We start from the raw sequence: 18,240 nt of genomic DNA on the forward strand, positions 1-18,240 counted from the left end.
AATTTGCATGTCGGGGAGAAATTAATATCAATTTATCCGTCCCTTTCGTGTGCACTTGGCATTGCTGGATGGAATACGTTTCACGTTGTTCCGGCACACAATGGTACCACGAAATTTTGGGACGAGAATGTGTTGGAATGCAGCGAGCATAAATTATGTTTAACCGTACCTGGCTGCAACTGTACAATCGGAAACTGTCTGGCACTCCTTTACACCGCGAAGTGTTTGGTTTACCGCGGATCTATTAAATGCCATATAATTTACTTGCCTAGCATGAATTTGAGTAGATGTTTTCTGTGCTTGCGTTATTGAGGTAGGTCGACTTCAATAGGTTGGTTAATCAGTGGGAATTGTACGAAAAGACTCCTGTTACAGTTCTGTTACTTTCGTTGCTAATGCAGACATGTTTGCTTGTTTAAGTCACTATAGCCACCGGCCATTCTCTGAAAATTGGAAGCCTTAACTTAACATCCCAGCTATTGATCCACTTATTCAAGAACAGCCACTAATTCTGGCACTGGGCCAAAATGAAAGGGCCAAATCACTACTTTGCTGCCAAACGCACCGGAGATGCATTGTTTTCGGTACATCGAAGCTTCCTCTCATATAAGCGAGTGTGTTGGCTTCCATGTGCATAATTTAACACATTGGGTAGACTCTGCAGCATGAGCGGAAATTCGAACACGAACCTCGGCTAATAACCTATGTTGGATGAACTAATTAGTGTTCCGCCGAATCATATTACTGATAGTTCCCAAGAGTGCATATAATTTTGGGTGACGTTGAATATGCAACGGCAACATTACGCATACAATCGATTTTGCTTTAAGAGTAACGGATACTCCCTTGGAGACCGAATCGACCGCACGAACCCCGTGAAGGTAAGCCTTTGAGGTTTTATATGCGGTCGTGTGAGATCGTAAACTCTTGTCTTTGGCGACCGCGGTGTTATAAACATAAACGACGACTCTGGTCATAAATGACGATGGTATTCTTTTCCGCTCTTCCGCATTACAAGATGCGCGGTTTCTTGTAATAATGAAAACACATAAAATGTTGTAATGTAAAACATGAACATTTAGACGATCGATGGAGCGTTGTACCGTGAAACCTTGGAAGGGGCTCCGACACATTGGCTTCGAGAAAACTCATCCCAATTCTTATCTTGATTTTATGATAACGTTGCGAAAATCGTAAACCATTGTGCTATGGGAGTTTTTAATGTCGATACAAGGACAAGATGAATCAAAAATGTAACATTGAATTTGCTGCTTGTTCAACTTTTAATCGTTAATAAATAATTGATAGAAATTTAAACATATTTAAGGTTCAAAACCAATATTAATTCCAGCGATGATGAGTTATTTGTTGTTTTGATGAATGACTTAAAGCTTCACTTTTTAATAGTATTTTGTAATTTGGTAACTAAAATTAAGGTTTAAGCTTAATTTTTTAGGTTATCGACGACGCCTTAAAACCTAGTCAGAAACATTATTAGTAAACTAAAGAAGATAGGAGTTAATTTAAATTTAGTATTGAATGGCAATATCTGTTCTGTTTTGTCATTTCGTTACATTCGTGTCTATTTTTTTCTCACAATGTTTGTGTCTGATTTTAATGTTTTAAATAATAGAAACTTTACTTCTTGTTTCTGGAAAGTCTTTACTAACCTTTGCAATTTCAGGTTGTACGTATAAAGAAAGAAGCAAAACGAATACGAGTAAAGAAAGTGAGCTATACAATTCTCTTTTTTTAAACAATTCAATACCTAGACTGTGTGTAATCACTCCTTTCTGTTCCCGTTTCTGGCAAAGTTTTCGAAAATAAACGATCGAAACCTAATTTTTACGATGAATTGTGAAGTATTGTTTAGATTAGCTTCAGCTTTCTTGGCAAGAATGAGATGATATAAACTGAAACCTTCGGAAAAGGCTCGATTCGTTACTTTCCATTCTCATTCTGCCTCGAACGTTATGAAGATAACGTCTAGAAGACTTCTCTAGAAGAGCATCCAGTTTGCTTATGAAAGTTTTTTTTTCCATTTTTTCCAATCAGCCATTTCTCAATTTCTTTCGCTTGTTTTTGGGTCGGTCATAGTATCTTCAGTTTTATCTGTTTCGATTTTCCATTCAATGATTCATTTTTACGTTTTCTTCTACAGTCTTCTCATTGTTGGCGAAAACTTTCGAGCTGTATCTGACGAATTGTGAAACAAATTATGACCTTTTTCTTCGCCAAAATGATTCGTTTTCGCTTCTGCACATCTTTTCGTAGAAGTTCGTGTGAGTTGTTGCTGAATTATTTTGTTCCTCATAATGAGAGTGCTGGAAGTGGAAAGAAGGATACGGAAACAAGGGTTGGTCTTGCTGAAGTAGAACATTCGTGGCAAATGACCACAGATTCTTGTGCAAGTTGTTCAGTCGCTCATAGGCCTATTTTCAGTACGTTCAATGTTATCTTCATTCCATGTTTTATAATATTGAATTACAAATTTTCTATAATACATTATGAAAAATCTATCGCGAGAATTCGTAAACAGCTATTGTAGTGAGTTTTTAGTTGAAACTATTATTTTACTAACTAGAAAAGATGATAACTTCCACTTGAATATTTTCGTTCAATGCATTAGTTCAGAAACGGATTCCAGCACTAGAAAATCTCCAGAAAATGCATGTGTCCGTATAGAACTAATCCTTTCATGGTGTGGACTTAGGTTTCTTTAAATACTTTTGGACATCGCTTGTCTTCTCCAGCTTAACCAACGTCTTTGCTTTGCTTTCGCTGTGGTGACCGTATTTGAAGTGTCCTCATGTCGAGTACAGATAGAACAGCAGCTCTTAGTTCACCAGCTAAAATGCTTTTTCGTGCTAGCCTGCAACTAGTTTTTGAGTGCAGCAAATGTGTGCGCATTCGAAATAAGGTAGCAAATATGGAGTAAGACCGTGCATGTGACTGTTGATCCCATTATGAAACAAATTATTCTTTAAGGATCTGTGATTTAAGCTTAGCATGCACACGTACCAGAAAAAGCTTCTCTTCCTTGCCGTTTCCGTTCTATGTTCTTCCTCGAAAGGACTTTTTGTGGTAGTGCATTGGAAAAGCATTATCAGAAATGAAGATAGGAACGCCAGCATGAAGTTGGTCTTTGTGTTGTTGTAAACGACCGAGCAATATGGAGCGTTGCCAAATCGAAATCGATAGCTTAAGGGCTCGTTTTAACGAAGCTAGGTGTTAGGAGGTGATGTCTGTTTGAAATTGTGAACCATTGGCAAATGAAAGCAAACGAAACGTCGACAACTTTTCTCGAAAATCTACCGAAAATTACTTTGTGGAGGGCTTAGAAGTCACCGGCAACTCAAGAGATTATACTTATACAGCTTTTGTTATACATATTCTTGTTCAATGGGCATCGAAAGAAAAATCAATTTAAATTAAAATTACTTTGTTTTTGGCTTAAGGTTTAACCATCAGCGTCGTGGGATCGAATCGATAAATGGAAATGATTTTTAAATTCCTTGATTTTGTACATTGATGTGGACCTAATGATTAAATATGACGATAGGGAATAAAACATTCTTAATCGTTCGATTTTAAACAACACTTTGTTTAATTAGTGTCACAAGAATTCGAGATCTGAAGACAGAAAAAACTTTTATTTTGCCATAACTCACCATACAGTTCTGACCACTTTAAAATACAGGTATGTTTACATTCAACCAGAATAATGTATTTTAATGTATTCCTCCCACTGAAAATAAACATTTTATTTGGAATCTCGCACGGAGGTACACTAAAGAAAGATAGTGCTTTCAGTCCTTCAAAATAATATACGATCGAGGTACATAGTGAAACGTATGTGTGAACGGGTTTAAGCACATTGCTAAAATGCTGCATAATTCATCACTCTGTTCTACCATAACACGATCTTTGCTAAATCAAAGACATAACACAAAAAATGAGAACACTGCAAGAGAAAATAGAAAACAAACCATTGAGCCTGCATCGGACCTTAGCAAACCCGGAAGGAGCAGTTGAGATGAAAGCAAAACAGTAAACAACCATGACGGAAAATGCCAACCAACCCCTTAACAGCCAGCGCCGCTTAACGCTTCAATAACTTTTCATTAAGCTAACTTTACGTTCCGGTGACGTACGCAAGCCGAAAGTGAGAGTGACGATGAAACCATAATGGAAAACTAATTATAAGTAATTCGCATAATTAAAACCGCCAAAAAGACCAAACAGAACTAAAGCTCTTTGGCGAGCAATGACAACGACGTCCAATACAGTAGCAACGAATATAGGAGCATGGTTTATCACGTGTAGTAGATTCTGAATCCTTTGGTTGGACCGGAATACCATGACAAAAATGTTTACTTCGTTTTTTCTTGTGTTAGTACTGCTTCCACCAGAACACTCGCAGAATGGCATCCATCCAACGGCAGACAGTTGGAAACCGCAACGGAAAAATTAGTAACATATTTCCCGCATTTTGTCCGCGTCCCAGCTGCACATTGTTGATGTTGCAAAAAGATTTTCCTTCGGAGCCGAACCGATGTCGCTGGAAATGTGCCACAAAAAGTTGCGTCTTGTTGAGAACTGCCGAAGAAATTAGTCAAGCGGTTTAAGCATCTTTCACAGTGGGTTTTGTGGAAGATTGCACGTTATTTGGAGAAAAGCCTCAAATGGAGGAGTTTATTGTATTACGGGCAAGAAATATGGTCTGACGCATCGCCATCGTCGAGGTATGCTGGCAAAAAGTAAGCAGGAAGTAAATAATTTCTACCTCAATAAACTTTTCGCTCCACAATAGCATCCGGATGCACCATGCGGACGAGTACTAAGATTAAGTAATAAAAGTCGCTTTGCAATGCGTTTATGCTTTCATAACGCGGGTATGGTTTAATTAAAACTTGAGCTGAACACCTGAAGAAAATCCATGGAATGGTGAGTTCTCACTTGAATGCTGCTGTCGGTTTTGCTGCGTTTTGTAAAAAAACACACAGAAGCGCCTTTCGTTATGAGAGAAGATGTATGAAAAAGCTGCAAAAGCAAGAAGCGTATCTGAATTTCTTAATAAGCGAGCGAAATGATTCTTAATCAGCGTAAGACCATGCATTTTCAATAACGGATATTAAAAATGAAAAGTACTTGAAGTGCAGTTAGTACCACTGAATGAGAAATTGCCATACAATGAGCCTTTTGAAATGCTGCTCAATAGAAATCGAAATGGCGTTCATAATCTGGCATTGAATGCTTTCAATTTACTTCTATGGACGAAAAGGAAGGTGCTGAGCAGTGTATGTCTCAGAATAGATTTTGGGCATCATCGAAAGGAAGGGTTGTGGTACACATTATCGACTGATCGACTATGATCATTTTCTGTTGTTGCTCTTTATAAAAGCAAAGGCAAATGAAAAAAATGGTTTCCATTTCTAAATGTGACTGGGCTTTTGTGTTATTGTTCTATAGCATAACTTTAATTGAGCGTACTGTTCTATAAGCAATTATTTCAATAATATGAAAAACACTGGAATCGATTATTTTAACAAGAATTAGAGTACGAGACATTCAATTGCAAATACTAATCTTGTATGCATCTCATATTTCATTTCAACAGATTTAACCTCAAACAAGGAATGGCGTAGTAACAAGCGAAATATTATGAACCGCAGAATCATACAACCTAGTAAGAGTGCTTTCCAGTCGTAAGCAGCGGAAGTCGAATATTCATGCTTGCCCAAGAATTATGAAACGTATGTTTAATATGTTCCAAATCAACAGCTACAGCGACTTGTGACCAAATCACCAACGATGATCTATTCTCCGATACTTGATCGATAGAGCACTCACAAGTAAACGTTTGTCCTTCTACGGCACTGCACGCAACACTGTTGAATATCTCCAACTGCTTCAAACACCTTCTGCGTCCATACAATGACTGTTTCTTGCAAATTACCTCATTTCCTTCGGCTATATTTTATTTGCATTGTCGGACTGATCGGAGTGTGGGGTCTGGAAACCGGAGACCGTCATCGGACGGACGTCAAAAATCTGCCTACAGCTCTGCCATTTGGTTTCGAGCCTCGTAAAGATACCGCCGTGGAACAATATAAATCACCGCCATTCGATGACAATGGCCACGGGCGATCGACTATCAAACGACATCAGTCGCAACCCCTTCGAGATCCCTTTCAAACCGATGCAAAAACTGGGAGGGCACATCAACGAGAACTTCGAAAAAACGTCGACACACTCATCCCATTATCCGCGGAAGCGAAAGATGGGCTACATGCGGTCGATAAGTCGGAAAACAATCAAGCGGAAATGAAACTTTCCCATCGTCAGCGTCAACCAGGAAGCGAAGTAGCGAAGGTGGGTGAAGGTGTCCAGAAGGCGGCTCGCATGGTCGACGACCGGCTGCCTGCAGAAGATGACGTTGTTGACGCTGCCAAGGACGAGTACTATGACGCTGCAAGCAGAGAAGAGAACGAAGGTGATAATTATGAGGATGGTAAAATAATCAATTCGGGTGCGTTGGACAACTTTTTTGGCTGGAAATCTACGGCCTCGTCGAATGGAGCGTCAGGTGTAGAGGACGAACATCGGAAGGGTTCGAAAAATGTGCATGATTATAAAAGTGGAAATGTGGAGGGTGCACTGGAATCGAACGCACAAGAAGAGCTGGACGAAGATGACGAGGACGACGAGGAAGAGGAGGATGAGGAAGAAGATGACAGTGAAGTGTCATATGGCGAGGATGTGCTTCCACCGAGTGAAGCGTTTGGCACCTTTGGTGGAAAAGCCGATGGTGGGTCGAAGGTGGAGGAGGCGCCGTACTTTCTGGTAGAGCCCCAGAGTACTTATGTGATCCGGAGCAAGCCAGCCGTCCTGAAGTGCAAAGCAGCCAACACGTTGCAGGTTAGTGAGGGGAGAAGATGGAAAGTGGTTTTAATTTATGCACCACAGAAGCAATCCGAGAGGGTAGTCGTACATGAAATAGCCATAAAAGAGGTGTGTTTGATGAAATTTTAGCTGACGAACATGTTTTGTCTGCAGGAATATACCTTTTAGAACGCATATTGGTAGATGACCAGTTTCGCCTTTTCAACAGTCTGTGTTTAGGAACTGTTTAAATTGTATAGGTGCATATGATGATGCCTTGCGCGGAAGAAATTTTGTTCGTTCGACACCCGGAACGCACCATGGCTTTTTTCTCTTCCCGCTTCATTAATTCATTCGATAAAATGGGACTAGAATGCGAATACATTTCGAGATAGTTAAATACCAATAATTAAAACAGTTTATACCATTAGATCATATTGTTTGAAAGGTAGACCATTTGATGATGAGGTGTAAAAAAATAATGGCAGATGTGACGAGAGTAAACACACTGGAAATGTTCGTAGACAACGAAAGAAAGCAAAATCTTTAATATTTTATATTTTCCTGCCACTTCTCCTGTGATGTTATGCTTGGCAGAGTCCTCAGAAGCAAAAACCGCCAAAGAAGTGTTACTCTTGACTCGATTTAAGCCTTCGGTTTGGTAGTTTTGTTGCTGCCACTTACGGGTTACGAGCATCTTTAGCTTCATGAATATTTTATCGTGACGGCTTATAGCGAACGACCAGCGCAAAGCTGTGTTGATTCTCGAAGTGGCATGTCGAATGTGGCAAACAACAGCAGATCGGAAGTAAGATGCCACCGACGCAGCCTGTTCTGGCGATTTGAATAAGAAAGGTTCGATTCTACGATTGAGAGAAAGTGTGGAAAGACGTTGCGTCCAGCATCGCTTTATAGGATTCCTAATCCTTTTAAGAGGACTATACCGACCGCCGTCGCTGGACACGTTATGTTTTATTCAGCGTTCAGGATGTAGCGATAAATTGTATCAGACGGACCGACAGCTTCGGAGCCGAGATTTTGTTTATTTCGTTTTTATGCGTGTGTATGTGCCACATGGAAATCGTTCTGTTTTGAGTATAAATGTTTTTCTCCGATACTTTTAGATTCATTTCAAGTGCAGTGGCAGTATCAAGCCTCCACCCTCGACCGAAGAATCGCACGTAGACCCGCACAGTGGGGTTCACTTCCAGGAAGTGACGGCCACAATATCCCGCCACCTGGTTTACGAGTACTTTGGCAAGCTACCGTTCAAATGCGAATGCCACGCCTGGTCCCCTCGCGGAAAAGCCGTCAGTCAGCCGGCCTCGATTATTGTTGCGTGTAAGTATTTTGCTCAGTAGTGTGAAGGAGCGGATGAGAAGCATTAAATTATACAGGGGCACTAAGAGGCTTTAAAAGTATGCATCACTTGTTGAACAGGGTGGATGAGTCATCTCGTAAAACAGGTAAACGATTTGAAGCGAATGAGCTAGAGTGAAAGTCGTACCAAATTCCTGTAGCGCCTTAGTTAATTGCGGTTCTACTGTGAATAGGTTCTAGGGCAAGGCTCCAGGCAAGGAAGGTAAATTTATTAAAGAAATGAATAATAAAGTTGTAGAAAAGTCTGGTGTCTAAAGCAATGAAGGACCTTAATGGCCATCATTTCCTCCACGCATATAATAAACGGAATTGAATAGCACCTTTCATCAAAGTTATTTAACGATTGTGATACATAATAATATTATATTGTGATACATATAAAATGGAAAATTTGAAGCTTTAAATAAATGACTAAACTAAGAAGCTAAATACAGCCAACCCGTAGAGAGTAAAACAGATCGGAACATTAATCGATACATTCCTTGCTGATATGTTCCTCTGAACGGTACAAATAATAAAATTAGTATGACTCATTGGCAGAAAGCTTGAAAATGGAACATTTCTCGTGTGGTCTTGGTTGCTCAGGATGTATTTCCAGCAAGAAGGTGTTATTTTTCCACCACATCTAAACCCCTGTACTTAGAGGCTTTCGCGGGTTGCGGTTACAAGTATTCAAAATGTGTGGTTAATGCTTTCCGGAATTACGTTGCAGGACGGGGAATCATTTTCCATCTGCTTCCGACGCGCTTTTCGTTCCTACGTCTTAAGCTGTCTGTAAGGTTTCGTTAGTTAAGTTTCAATTTTGTAGACAGTTTCAAGCAAATACTTGGTTGAGGGTAACACCGAACAATGAAGCCAAACGATTGGGAATAAAAAGCACTCGGTGTAATACTCCTACAGCTAGCTGAACTGAGGGGTAAAGCAGCTGGTCGCGCTGTCAATAGGGGTCGTACTAAACGAAACCATTTCCAGTTAATATACCGCAGCATTAGAAACTTGATACAGCGTGTTTGAACGAATAAATGTTGTGGTTGCAATAATTTTGGCGTATCAATTGAGAGAATGCACAAGTTGAGAGTTCTAAGTATTAACTGTAAGTCTGAAGCCTTTAGATACGACATATATTCTGTGAAGATAATAATTGTCTTGGTTTGACATAGCATATTTGTGTTTAAACATCTGCAAGAAACTTTACTGTTGGAATCGTTTTTACGCCCAGAGTATAATCGTTTTTTAAGCCTATTGTATATTGCTTACAATAATCTTTTGCTCTGATCATATAGTTATACAGGTTGGTCATTAGTCAGATTCATGTTATCTATTGTAGGCAGAATAAAGAATAGACTCATGAGTGGAATAATTCAAGTTTTTCGAAGTCACTTCGAAATCATGTCCATAACACTTGTTATCGTTGATCATTTTCTTTCTTGTGCTCAATGTAAGTCAAGCATGAATGCTTAAATTCAACTTTACGACAAATAATCAAAATTCAATCCAATTTTGGTAGAGAATGCGAAGTTTCTTCGCCTTTGCATGCTGAAATCACCTACACATGTTTCAACAAATTGGTAATAAAAATTCCTCAAGACTCGAAACAACGTGATGGGGCAGCATATGCGCTCGTCGACGAAACATGTTCCCTAAAAACTTGATGATGAAGTGCTTCGATTGAGTTGAATGTTGTTTTCGGCAGACCACAATGTTTCAACTGCTTAATTATGAAAACAAACCAACGGTACGGGAAGAAGAACCTATTCCGAGGTCCATATGCTATTCGCTGTCTCAAGGGTCATAAATCATATCCGGGATGCGTAGTGAAAAGCGCATGGGCATAAAAAACAACTATTACGGTGAAGAAAGATGTGACTTCACAAGCAGGGCATCAAATGCGGGTCTGCCATGGGTCTAATTCTAAACAAATATCACACCGTCTGCGTGCGTTTACTGTGCGTTGTTCATTCGGAAAGCAGTTCACCTTTCCTGTAGGTTATGTCTACGGAAGTCACGGAGTTCGGGAACAAACCGTCGCGTTGTTTCGCTTGACGCCATGCACTTCCGACGGCGACGATTCATTAATGGGGCGTGCGTCTGTGAGCGATAGGTGTTGTAGGGTTGAAATTGAATATTTGTACTTTTAAATAAGACCTCCTGAGCAGCCGGAATCATACTACATCATCAGGCTCATGCGAATAGAAAGATATTTGAAGATACAGACAATGAGTTGGAGAAGATGAAGTCTTTCGGTGTAGAAGGGCCTAAACCACGAGCGCAACAGAGCGTAACAAATTCGTGAATGCATAAAACGCCAAACACATGACACATTAATTTATGGCGTGTTTTTCTTTGAACATCTTCTACCAGCAAAAAAGAAATATTTAGCGAATCGTGGTAAAGGAGAATGAATCATCGCCATGCTATTGAACGATGCATCTTGAGTAGATTCACTTGCATTTGCTTTTTGTGAAGAATCGCATACAAGATTTGAGATCTAAGTTCATACGAAACGTGTTGGATGATTTTACCAATATCTTCTAACATCTGTTCCTTCACTGTAGCTGTTTGAAATTGTTGTGGTTATTTTAGTTTTACTAATTGACTTGTGTCTTGCAGATTTGAAGAAACACTTCGAGCTACAGGAAACCAGAGTTCGTGCTGAAGTTGGAGAAAAGTTGGAAGTTAGGTGCGTCGCTCCCAAGGGTTATCCTAAGCCCCAGATAACGTGGTTGAAAAACAACTTCACCGTTACATCAAGTTCCCTATTGACCTTCACCACTGAAGGAAACATTATGATAACAAGTTTAAGTCTTCAGGTAAGAAATATATTTTAAAAAGCGACATTATTCAGAAATACCCTTGCTCATTTGGTTGCATCAAGCTGGAAGGATTCCCACGCGAGGGAGTGTCATTTTTATTTGCAGTTTGTGCTGTTTAAATGTGCAAATCCTTTAATGGACATTTGTTTTGCTATTCATTTCCGATCGTCCTAAAACAACATGCGTTACTGTGGGATTGTTGAATCGTTTGAAACACCATGACGGAACTATGCTGTTCGATGGGGACCAAAAGGACATAGGAAATTATACATGCGTAGCGGAGAACATTGCTGGAAAAAGGACATCGGAATCAATCGAGCTGATCGTTTTCGGTAATATGGAGAAATGTATTTTTGCTATATTACCACACCAAATCTGCTATAACTTTTATAATTTATCAATCATAAATCGTTGCATTGCTTGTAAAATGTCAAATTTGAACTTGTTTTGTTTGACTTAAAGCGATAATAAAATGACTGAAAATATATGATCTTTCAACCAGAAGAAGTTATCCTCGGATATGGAGCGCGCCTGATGAAATTGCTCATGCTTGTTACTTGCTTGCAGTGAACGGAGGATGGAGTCAATGGAGTGCCTGGCTGGAGTGCCGTTGTCCGGGAAAACCAGCTCAGGGAAGGAAGCGTACACGTACCTGTAGTGATCCCATTCCGCTGTATGGTGGAGCACCTTGTGTAGGGCCGAACCAACAGAAAACGGCCGATTGTGTAACCTGTCCGGGTAAGATGGTGTAACAATCTCATTTTCCTTGGAAAGTCTTAGATACATACTATTTGCTTATCGCTTGATTGATTGATAATCTTGTGGAAATGCTTGTTGTGGTTATCAATATACTAATTCTTATATTTGCCTATCATCATTTGTATTCCTTTAACCTTGAACATACACCATTCTTCTGCTCTGCTGGTTGGGAAATGATCGACTTTCCACGTCCAGAAGACACCCAAATAATTACTCCTAATGGTTTTGATGATAACGCATTTGGTGAGTAATAGAAAAGACGTCACATACTTATAAATATAAGAAAGAAATGAAGAATTATTATATTATACAATATTATATTATATAAATAAGGGCTCAGGAGATCTTAATTGGTAGCACAACTGTTGTATTACAAAGGTTAACTGCTATTTTAATCGAATTATCTGTTTAAAGGTATGACTTGTCTTCAGCACTCAAATCTATCCTCTAACGATACCAATTTGACACATTGCTTTTAATGCATGATTTTACAAAAAAAAAAGTAATCCTTCTCAATTGTATGAAGACATGAGTTGAAAAATGTATTGTTACGTCCGTTCTTTGCATCTCTATTCCCTTATTCCAATGGCGAAAATTGTGTATTGAACGGGTACTAGAAGTAGTTTTGCACTCTAAAGGTTACCGTATGAATGCTGCTGGTAACCAGTATTGCAAATCCTCAAGACATTCCAGGATCACCAACACGCTACGCGTTACTGATTTGAAATTTCAAGGTAGTGGTTTAGGGAAAGAACTGGTTGTTGTGCGCTCTAAGAAATTTTGTGGTACTTCTTGCTCATTGATAGCGACTTGGTGTTGGCGTGACGAAATTCTGGTTGTTCAAGCTTCCAGGCATTCAAAGGACAAGAGCCACGTTTGGAATTTGCATCACACGAATTCTTGGAGTAGTTTGAGAGCTTCTTCAGTGCTTGGTGCTCATGGTGCGTCTGCAAAGGACAGCATGAAAATGAGAAAGAGTTGAAAATCACGAACCGTAGGCATCGAACAAAGATTCTTATCGGTGAAATTGGTTTCCTTGCAGCATCTTGTCGTAAATTCGTTATTCAGGGAAGGTTTAGGATTCATTGTTAGGCATGTTATTGAAGTATCGATTATGAAAGGATGTGGCGTGTATGCACGTTCAACTCGTTATAGTTCTGTAAAAGATAAAAAGATTAGAATCCAAACTGGTAAATTGAAAACGGACTATCTTTCCGTGTTGGACAGTACATGTGGCTGGAAAATGTGCAAATTGGTTATACTTCTTGGTCATTTTTCGTCGCTTTTATTTGCAGTGCGCCGTTGGTCCGCATGGTCTGCGTGGAGCTCGTGCACTAACAAATGCACCCAATCAAGGAGACGAATCTGTCGCACGCAAAATATGGACTACTACGATAAAGCCCTTGTGAAGCATCATCAACAGTTGGCAGCTCTTATGGAAGACCATGACGAGCAGGAGAGCAGTGCCTACGGCTGTCACGGGAAGGACGTTCAAACCATCGTTTGTCGTGGTGGTGAATGCAGAATAGATGACACAGGTGAGTGTGTAGCATATATTCATGTTTTTGTGTTAGAAGACATTTTATTTGATACTAAATGTAGTTTACACATATAAATTCTTAGGAATGATATTGAATTTATTAAAAACAATAATTATCCAATGACCCATGATTATTGCCGCGAAATTAGAGATACACAAATAGTTGGTTTACAATTGCTAATACGGGCTCATTCTCACGACTCTCTTATAACCGACGCAATAGCTGAGAAAAGGGTAAATTTAAATATAGCCAATTAACAAGACATTTGAGGCATCGTGGACTCAGTGCTACTTCCGGAAGACCTTTTTCGGTGCATATATCAGAGAAATAAACAACGTTACGCACGTTATGCATGCCAAGCCGTGATACAAAGATCCCACATCATGTGACACGTTGGAGGATGGTGAAGTATTGTTGATGAAGGGGGAAAAGGCCGCATTGTGTAATATCAAGTTACAGACCATATTAAATGCCCCTGAGGGACATCGCATCACAGTTGATGGGCGTGAAATACAGGACCCGCAGATTTTGTTCTACTCGTCCATAATGGTATGATAATTGTGAAGGATTTCATGTAGTGCAGGATGCAGTGTAAATATTCTTTTTATACCATACCCTTTTTGCACTTTTAATGCAAACAACACATATATTTTTATATCTCTGTATTCATGTGGGTCATTCATGTAAATTGCCACGTTGACAGCATTGATGTAATCAAAGTTCTATAGGTAAAAACTATGCTTATTTGCATTCATAAATATTATTGAAATAGTTTCTCGATGAATGTCAAATCACTAAGCATATACAATAACAGCGACGATAGTAATGCTAGAACAGAAAGATCGGGACAGCATCCTTAGTTGCATATTGACTAGAGCTCCACTCAGCCAACCGTAATCATCGGTCATGAATGGAGCCAATATGAGCCTTTGCTTATTCACCAGGGAAAACGCTCTGAAAGGACGTCCCTGAGTGCGGCCTATCCTTACCCGTGCCTGGTAGGTAGTGTTTCGGTAGTATCCCAAGTACCTTTCAGCATTATGGTGCATTGGCATTAGTCAAGTCAGAAGTACTGCGGACGCAGTTTTCAAAAGCATCAACAATAAACATAATCATTCATCTCGCTTTTCCCCTTGCACTGAGGAAAGCGAAAGAGGCATACGGAATCGATATGGTTCCGGGATGGTCTCACCATGCTGGTGACTGAATGAAGAAGGGTTAAATCTCTTCTTATTGCGGAAAATCATAATAACCGCACTGATTACTCGCCAGGGGAATATTTTTCCGGCTATTATGTGATCGTTACCGGCAGTACGAAGTAAGTGAAACAGATTTTTATATGTTTTGTTGTTTGCGTGTGTGTGAGAGACTTGTTTCAAAATCTATAGGGATGTAGTAAAAATGATCTTTGATAATATGTGTTCAGGGAATATAATCGATACTACTGTTATCGATGATGTTTCAATATGACACAAACTATCTCTTTTTACAGAAATTTGTTCAATCGTGTGTAAAACACGACATTTGGAAAAGCTCTTCACATTTTCAAAATTACCACAATTGCAGTAAACTGGACTTCAGTATTATGGCATCAACTTATTATAGGATTGAAGTCAAAGCGATTCGTTGAAACTAGGATGATTTTTCGTAGCTATACTCGAACATACTTTAACTTTGGGCTTGTGCTTCAATAGTCGGATGTCCACTTCAAAGATGCATTCAGTAAGGACATTCATCACTTCAAAAGTAGTAAAATGCTCCTCAAGAAGCTTAAGTGGCTACTACACCTATGCTCCACATTCCTGAAGGGAACTTGAAGAGCCAAAAGTAAATGGTTGAATCCAATGAATGAGTTTTCGCCGGTGCAAACGGTGATGGAATGCTGAAATCATTTTTCAAAGCAAGCTTTCATGCTCGATGATGGACTTTCCTCCAAACTTCCTTTGCTCGATGACGTACTTTGCTCAATGGTCTGGAGGCACAATGCTAATGGTCGTTGTATGTAGCTTACTATCCTGTAAGTATGTATAATGCAGAAAGCCACTTTAAAAAGGGCCACGTTGTAGTCGGGCATATTTTCCAAACCTACGTTAAGTATGCCATATATCATAATATCTTTCTCGCATTACTTTGCTAACTAGCTTCAGTGACTATTAGAAAAAAAAAACATATTTTTGTTATATTTAAGATGATAGTTCGTGTAAGTTGAATCGAACGGAATGATAATACATTAAATTTAATATTTACCATTGTGCAATACATACGAAGTGAAAGATTAAATATTTTATTCAAAACATCGCTGACTTGTTGGCATTTTGTAACATTCCATTACAGCTTCTGATTGGATCTTTTATCTCGGACTCGGGTTCATTGTGACACTCTGTTTGACATTCCTGGTGTTTTTGCTGCACATGCGACATCGGCAGAAGATACCAACGTACTCCATCACACGGACGACTCCGGATCAGCACACATACACACACGAGTTTCAAAAGAAGCTTACGCTTGCCTCTAACCCGCCGGACATCAATATACGAGTGAATGGTTACGAATACTCAAATGGAAGCACCATGGAAGCCCCAAAGATACCGAGCCAGAATGTTCCGCTACTTCTGACCAGATCTACATCGGAACACCACTACGACGAACCGCAATTCAACTCGATGTAAGTGTTTTCATCAAATCGTCTGATATTTCGTCAGGAATGCGAGTCTGCTCAGCGAGCCATATGGCATGCATTGTGCTCAATCATTATCCGTCTTGATATGTCACGGACATTTCTCCAGGCAAATCGCAAATTTCTCCAGGCGATTCAGACGGCAAATAAGGACGATACGGGTACGAACGTGTACCATCAACAGAAGGCTGGAACGGGAGTGGTTCTTCAGCATCATTACCATCAGTATCACTCACTCGAGCAGAGTCACCTTCAACGTCAGATAACGTCGTCACCTGTCGTCCAATCTCAAAAGGGTCAGTATCGCAGCTCCGAATCTCTGTCGGGAACGTCCAACACAAATACATGTAAGTGTCCCATTGCAATTGAAATGAGCTTTTTAATGTTCTCTTGTGGTTCCGGGCAATGAATTTTTTCGAATCCGTTTCCGTGTGTTATCCCCGTGCACAGTTCTAATTTCACTGATTGATGAGAAACTTTGGCCAGTTGTCATAATATTGATGGTTTCCATTTCCTTCTTGTCTTTGTCGCGTCGTGGGGTTTCGTTACCTGAGCAGCAAACTCAACCTACGCCATCGCTACGACGGATTCCCTGGATACGTCCAGTTCGTCCGAAACCATGTACAAATCGAACTCTGCTCGTCAGGTTGTCACCTCGGATGGGGGTTGGTTGGAGCTGGAGCATCTACAAACATCGCTCTCCATCCCCGAGGGAGCCATTTCAACGGCGCTAAGAATAAACGTTTTTCTGGCCGTCATGTACGACTGCAAAGATACGATATTAGTCGAAAATCAGGTCACCCACATCAGTCCCACCATTGTGTGTGGGCCAGCAAAGAGTAACTTTTCCAAACCACTCATCATCAAGGTTCCGCACTGCGCCGAGGATATTGCCAGCTGGAAGGTGTCGCTCTTCTACAAAGAGGAAGTGACGAACTGCTGGAAAAAGATTGCGTCATCAGAGAATGACGTTCCCAGTCCGCAGGCCTACATTCAGCTTGACCAGCACAATGCGTACATCATGACGCGGAAGCTCGGCAAGTATCTGCTCGGCGGAGAAAGTATTTCGCCCGAGGTAACCGTCACCAAGCGGCTGAAGATCGTGATGTTCGGTCCAGTTCGAAAACCGGAAGCTGACTTCAATATTCGCGCCTACGTGCTTGAGGACTACCCGAGTGCTCTGGAACATTGTAGCGGAATAGAAACACGGCTGGGGTACTTCCAGATCGGACAGAGCTCGCCGTTCCACTTCGCTAACAGTAAAGAAGCGATGACGCTACGCATCAACTGTTCCGGCGGATGGACGACGGCGACCGAGTGTTCTATGCAGAAGATCCCCTTCAATCACATCTGGAAGAACATGGCGATCTTGCACTGTGAATTCTTGTTGCACAAACTGACCGATGAGATGCCTTGTTTACGATTGGAACTAGCGGCCGAACAGGACAACGGTGCCAAAGTGCTTATCACGTCGGTGGCGTTCTCGTGATAGTACATAGCACGAGCTCTCCAGAAGCTGATGACCTTGTAGGAGGTATCACTCGGACATGTGCAAATGTGTCCGCATGATTCCATGGTACATGTGTGCATTCATTTAAACATTTATTATTTAACCAAAAGCCGAAAAGCAAAGCCAATCCTTATAAAAGTTACTGTTAGCTGCGCACCACGTTAGAAATTGTCGCAAGGCGAAAACAAAACAAAACCGAGGCCATTATATAGCGAATAAACCTATTCATCTTAGTACTAGAACCCCACACTCATATACAAATAGCACATCGTCACAAGTTGTTGATTAACGTATTCATCGTGTTCAGTTGTAGCGATTGTTCTGAACGAACAGAAAGGCGAACATGATTCCATCGGAAAGATCCTCAAGTTAGGTAGTAGAATTTCAGGAAAATGCCAAATAACCGGAGATTTGGAAGAGGAAACGCCATGTATTCCGCAATGTAGTTATCATCACCGTTGAAATTAGATTCCTGCTCTCGGTCAACGGCACCAGCAGTGCATTATTTGAGTTGTACATATTGAAATAAAAGTTGTGCCGAATAGCAACGATCTAGCATAAGATTCTGTTTCCCACGGATGTCCTCATTTCCGTAGCTCTATTGATAAAGACTGATTGTGAGGAACAATAAAGAGTTGGTATAGAAGTATGTGGTTAAGCGAGCATCAATGCATA

The 18,240-nt window shown here is 40.4% G+C and overlaps 1 pseudogene; it reads left to right on the forward strand.

Moving 5' to 3' along the window:
- Positions 1-5,845: 5,845 nt before the first annotated feature.
- On the forward strand, positions 5,846-18,144 carry LOC128303831 (netrin receptor unc-5-like; annotated as a pseudogene).
- The last annotated feature ends 96 nt before the right edge of the window (positions 18,145-18,240 follow it).

The sequence above is a fragment of the Anopheles moucheti genome, chromosome 3 (genome assembly GCF_943734755.1).
Source record: "Anopheles moucheti chromosome 3, idAnoMoucSN_F20_07, whole genome shotgun sequence".
Classification (NCBI taxonomy): Eukaryota; Metazoa; Arthropoda; class Insecta; order Diptera; family Culicidae; genus Anopheles; species Anopheles moucheti.